At 40.2% G+C, this 6,000-nt stretch overlaps 1 protein-coding gene across 2 annotated transcripts in view; it reads right to left on the bottom strand.

Annotated features, from left to right (window-relative positions):
• CDH9 (cadherin 9) overlaps positions 1-5,717 on the bottom strand; it is a 143,424-nt gene extending 137,707 nt beyond the window's left edge. The window contains exon 1 of one of the 2 annotated variants that reach the window (XM_079984954.1): positions 5,299-5,714. The gene's annotated coding sequence lies outside the window, so the exon portion shown is untranslated. Of the gene's footprint in view, positions 1-5,298 lie in introns of both variants that reach the window. The other variant, XM_079984955.1, reaches the window with a different exon arrangement.
• Between the last annotated feature and the right edge of the window lie 283 nt (positions 5,718-6,000).

A 6,000-nucleotide genomic window follows, 5' to 3' on the forward strand; every position in this document is an offset into this window, starting at 1 on the left:
AAGCAAAATTTATATATAATTGATATTGTCATGTGTTGGGTATTACCCTCCAGGCTTGCCTTTGCATCTCTGCAGCACTTCCTCCACATGGGTAGGATATTAGAAAAGTCGCCTTAAGAGCCTACCTAATTTGCTTGAGGGTCATTAACTGGCAAGTGGTTTGATATGGGTGTTGAGATTTCTGTTGAAGATCCTTAGCTCCACTAATGATTCCCAACATTCCTTTGGTGAAATAATGTCTATCAAAGGACTTTAAGGCTGTGTTATAGGTGTGCCGTGTGCCTGTTTGGATGGATCCTGTTTGGATGGATCCTGTAAAAAGCTACCTAGAATTTTCCACTTCATGGAGAGGGGAAGATCTTAAAGATCCAATGAGACAGCACAATTTTGCTCTCAAATTGGCATTCGTTTTAAAAGTGGAAGCATAAGCTGACATGTTGTTAAACCACTGATTATTCCAGTGTTCCGTCTGTTCAAATTTATGAGTCATTTCCCCCTTGCTTCCTTTTCTATTCCCCTTTTGCAAGAATCTGAACATTAGTCTCCTAAAAATGACTTGTGAGCACCAGATATCATTATTCATGATCAAATATTTGTGTATCTCTAGGCAGCATTTACACCAAGCACCTGCTGTAAGTCACATAACTTCAAAAGAAGCTCTTGAATAGGTAGAAAAACCCCACATGTGGATTTCAATAGTTCATCTCTGCAGTTCTCCCTTCTGTATTTCTTCCTCTGTGCACATTTTCATAAATGTCAGGACAGTAGCATTGCATCCCCCTCTATGCTTATTAGAGCTTGATTTTCTGTTAGCTCCAGTTCCTCCTAGCCCTGCATGTTCTGGGATAATTCTGATATTCTGCCTTTTGTGTATGTCTCTAACCATGTTTTCCCTTCCACTGAGATGTTGCCAGTGTATAACACCACTTATGGGGGTTGGGGGAATTCATCAGAAAGAAATATGAACATAAAATAATGTACCAATGAAAGCAAATAGCCTATGTTTTAGTATGTCAGTAGTCAAATGTGTTATGGGCCATGCCAGGTTACTTGTAGGAAAGCTTAAAAGGTAATATGATTTTCATTAGTTACTCATTTCCTACACCCTCCACAAAGGAAATTATTGGTTTATTGAAGTGTGGCAACTAACAATAGCAATGTGAGATATGACCCAGGAAATCTCAGGGTTAATTTTCTTTTCAGCTGTGATTTCCTTAGATTGTCTTAGGACAGGCATAGGTAATCTGATTCCTTCAAGATACTACTGCAGTACAACTCCAACCATCTCCAGCCAGCACAGCTGATGGTCAGGAATGATAGAATATGTAGTCCAACAATATATTGATGGTATAGTGTTGGCTACCCCTGCCTTCAGGTTATGTGCCTATGATGTGAGAATAGTCCCGAGCAACCTGAAAGAGGTTGTCTGAAAGCTTACTGACTATGGATTGTACCCAACTAAGTGCTACTTATTGGACTTATGTTAACCTATGTTAATCATGCTCATTAATTTCAGTGGGACTGTTCTGTGTATGACTAGCACTGGAAACAACCCAACGTATGCAAAATGATTTAAATGGTTATATATTATTCAGTTATTTCATATAAGTCAGGTCAAAAGTGGGAGGACCAGAATACTAATAAGTGATCTCCGCCGTCAAGCTTTCTGAAAAATCCAGAAAAGGAGTAAGAAGAATGACAGACAATTCTATGGCAGATATAGCTCACCACTAAAATGGTGGTAAATTTGCAATATAGAAGCATCTAATGTTCATGAATTAATTAATCTTCTTATCTGGCAGAATCTGAGAATCAAGAAGCATGACTAGCGGATCTTAATTGCTTTGATTAATGTTGGTGAATCTCATTTTATTATACTCGGCATCAATACCGTCCTGAGTTCATAGCGATATTAGCATTTGTGACCACAAAGCTATCTTTATATGAACTGGAAGGGCCAGCCAAGGTAACAATCTGGTCTGTTTCAAGGGATGCAGCCCACTTTCAACACAAAGTTTCACTGTCTGGCATAAAGTACAATATTTTAAATGATAATGATACTACATAGCAAATGGGGTACTTTCAAATATGACTTAGAATATGCTAAAATGAGATATGGTGGGATCTCTTTTGGAGAATTTTAGGCAGGTATCTGCCACAGATTTGTTAAATATAGAATAGTCAGTATTCTGTCTTGGGTTCAGCTTGGTTCAGTATCAATGTGAATTTGCACTTCTCAAAATAGTATGTGAACTAAAACACAGCTGACCTTCAATAGTTACTTCAGATTTTGTCATGCAGATCTCCAATTTAAAGAAGTGTAGAAAAATGTGTGCATACTGGGGAGAAGAGTGCACAGAAATGCATATATTAGTAGACCTAACATTCAAAGATGCAAATTGGGCAAAATTGCTTGCAAAAATGTGTCTCTTGGGAGAAGTGCACACAAACATGCTGATGTTTTTTCATGAGAACTTTATTTTTTTTAACTGACACAAAAATGCAGGGAGCTGAACTCAATACCAGCAAAATGAGAAACTGAAAGAATCTGAAATTGACAGATCCATTCATCCCTAGACATTCTTACGGGGTACAGGTATACATGATGCAACTGAATAGCTTTCCGTACCAAGCTACTAGGTGGATGAGTGATGTGTACTCTTCATTCCTATGCCAGATTATGCTAAATTTCTTTCTCTCTCACCCACAAGCTGATCTAATTTACTCCTGTATTTCTGCCTCCTCACCTCCCTGAGTAACCAATTAAGTATGTTACATTGCTTTTGGTAACTTAGTCTGATGAGGGCATCCAAATCCCTGTAACCCAGCTGTTATCCTGAAATCATTGGCATTTTATTGGTCAATGAAGCTGGCAAGAAATATACATACTTTCTGCCTTGAAAATATGGCTTAAAATGAGAACTATCGAGGATTTATTCTGCTTTTATCTCCTCCTTAAATTTGTGCAGGCTACCATCTCTTCTTGCCAACATAAAACAATTCTACACTCTCTTTTGTCACTTTGGCTAAATTCGGATTTACTACCTTGATGCACACATATCTAGGGGAGAAGGGGGAAAACATCAACACCTTGTTTTCTGTATACTGTTGCCACATTGTTCTAATGTATTCTGCCTTCTTTAAAATTAAGACTGCTTATTCTAGCCTTGACTAATTTGCTGCTGTTATTATGGCCATCTGACTAAATGGCATGCATACTTCTATATAAAGTTTCAGATTATTCCTAACAAAACTTAGCAGTAACCAGTCTCATCCTTGAATCCACATTGGTTGGTTGTCAATTCCAATACGAACCCAGTGCATACCTCTACAGGAGTATTTTCCAGAATCATTACAAAATTCCTTATTTAAGGGGGGGGGTATCCTCCCAACCCCCAACCTACGAAAAGAAAACTTTCTGTAGGATATCATCCACATCCTGAGAAAGTGATCTGCTTTAGAAATCACCTTTAGAAATCACGAAGAAGTTGTCTATTCAATGGAATGGCCATCATCATCTGTCTGTGGAACAGAATATACCTTAGTATGTGAACCCAATTGAAAGTAATGCAGTGTGTATATAGACCATCCATATTCAGATGCACATCTGATCTACACTTGCAGATCTTGCCATAGCTGTGGACTTGGGAAGTGATGTGTTAGATTTGTATTTACATGAATGCTTAATAATTTTACTAGCTTAGGTTTTATAAAGTTGCAAAATTTATTTATTGGACCTGTATACCACTCCTCATCTGGAGATCTTGGGGTGGTTCACAGCACCAAAATACAAAACAAGAACACAAAATACATAATAAAAACAAGAGCAGCAACAAAACAAACCTGTAACCCCCGTTCCACAAAGACATCTCACAAAATCTGCCACCCTTGCCAGTCAATAATAATTAGCAAATATTATTAGAATCATACACCTAAACTTTCAGCATAAGTTATGCTCCTCCTCCCCCTCCCAAGTTCTGTTATGAAGACCTGAAATTCCTGTATCCTGCGCAAAAAAACCTTTGGGATGTGATCTTAGCCCATTCCTCAACTTCATCAGCAGTCTGGTCCTTCCCTTGTTGTCCAAACTTTGCTGGCACAAATGAAAATTATCCCAACCGAGTCCCTTGTTCAATTCTATCCTGAGCCATTATTTAAAACTGCCTGCCAGGGGATGAATGACTACGGTACACAGACTGCCCATACAATTGCAGAGGATATTGATTTCCTTTACAGTTCACATCCATCATTCTTTGCCCAAGACCTGGATGTTTTGTGAAATTGGAGAGATGCCATCATGTAGTTTCTTGCATGTGTAATTGAAAATAAAAAAAGGAAAGGAAAATGAAAACTGCTGGTGGGAGAATGGTCAACTAATTGCCTTTTCAGATAACTAAGATTGTCCCCATGCATCCTTGATTCTTTTCAATTGTTTTGCAGTTCAGAAAAAGGATGAGGTTGGAGTTTGCTGGGGAACTGTGGCTGGGTATTCCACCCACACCAGCTTTTGTGGCTTTACCTTTAATGCACATAACCCTATCCATGCTCAGAAAGGCTGCAGAAGAGCTCTGTGATGCTTGAAAGCTTCAACCCTGATCAACAATGCAACTCAAGCTGATAAAAGGCATTTTGCCTTTTCTGTTATGTGACCAAGATGAGAATCCTCGCAGGCAAATCAGCTGGGTGTCAGTTTCACCTCTATGCTTCCAACATTGCGTGAAATACTGATTTTCCTTTTTTGCCCTTTGAAATGCATTCATCTGCTGTACAAATTAATGATTTCAACCCACTCACTGTCTATCCATTTTCCCTGAGTTCTGCACAGATCTTTTTAAAATGGAGAGGGGATAAAAACAACAACACAGGCTTCACTGAATGGGGATTTAATTCTCCTTCCCTGAAGAGGAGAGCAAATGTTTCTGATGTAGAAATACTGAATGCAAGAAATAAAGTGTGTGAATTAATTGAAAGCGGGGGCGGGGGTACCCTGCTGTGCAGAACTACTCTGAATACAGCAACCTTCCTGTTTGCAAACTTACTATTCAAATGAACCCCGAGCATGGGGGGGGGGGAGGGAGAATAGAAACACACCTTTGACTTCAACTTTCAGCAACATATCTGTTTGCCATCTACTTCGCGTCTCTCACTCATATATCTTTATTTCTCTCCTGCCCCCCCTACTCCCCCCAAAAAGAGGAAGGTGAAATCAAGCATTATATTTATAAACATACCCTCTAATCTCCCTTGCAGTGAAAGTATGTTTGTGAATCCAGAGATCATAGAAGCAAAACAACTCACCTTTCTCTCTCCAGTGAAAGTGACGGCAGCTTTGCTTAGCGCTGTGCTGGTCCGCAGCCTCTCTGGTGCCTTCTTCGTCTCTGCTGCACGTTAGCAGTTAGCTCCAGTGATCTCTCTCTGTACTCAGGGCTTTCTCTCCCTCTGCATCACTTTTAACTTAGGCAGCTTGGAAACCGAAGCCAAAGGTACCCTCTATCTGATTGGTTTCCTTTCAGCACCCCCTGATTAATAAGAAACGTCCCTCACACATGGAGAGCAGATTGCTGCTGATGAGGCTGCAGCCAGTGCTCAATGTGAGAAGGCTTTGTGAACGAGTCAGGAAGGTGTGGAGGCGAGATGCGAGTGTTTGGAGAGGGAGGGTGAAATTTGGATGTGCCAAACACAGTGATTTGCAAGTGAATGGAGGAGGAGGGCACAGAGAGGAGAACTCTGACAAGGACTCCCCTTACAGAAGAAAGCGCCTCTGTGCTTCAAGCCTCACTCACCCAGTCCCAATTTGTATGTTCAGCCCTCTTCCGGGAAACAAGAGGCAGTCATGTCTGCAGCCTGTAAATCAGCCAGACACAAGATTTTTATTACCCTGGCCACCTTGCATTGCAATTTAGTGCCAAGTGGGAACTTGGAATTGCCCTATGCAACCGATGGGTTGAGAGACCTCCACATTTCATAAAAGTAAAGTTGAGGCTCCTCACTTACCCTAGC

This window comes from Podarcis cretensis (assembly GCF_951804945.1).
Source record: "Podarcis cretensis genome assembly, chromosome: 7".
Lineage (NCBI taxonomy): Eukaryota > Metazoa > Chordata > Lepidosauria > Squamata > Lacertidae > Podarcis > Podarcis cretensis.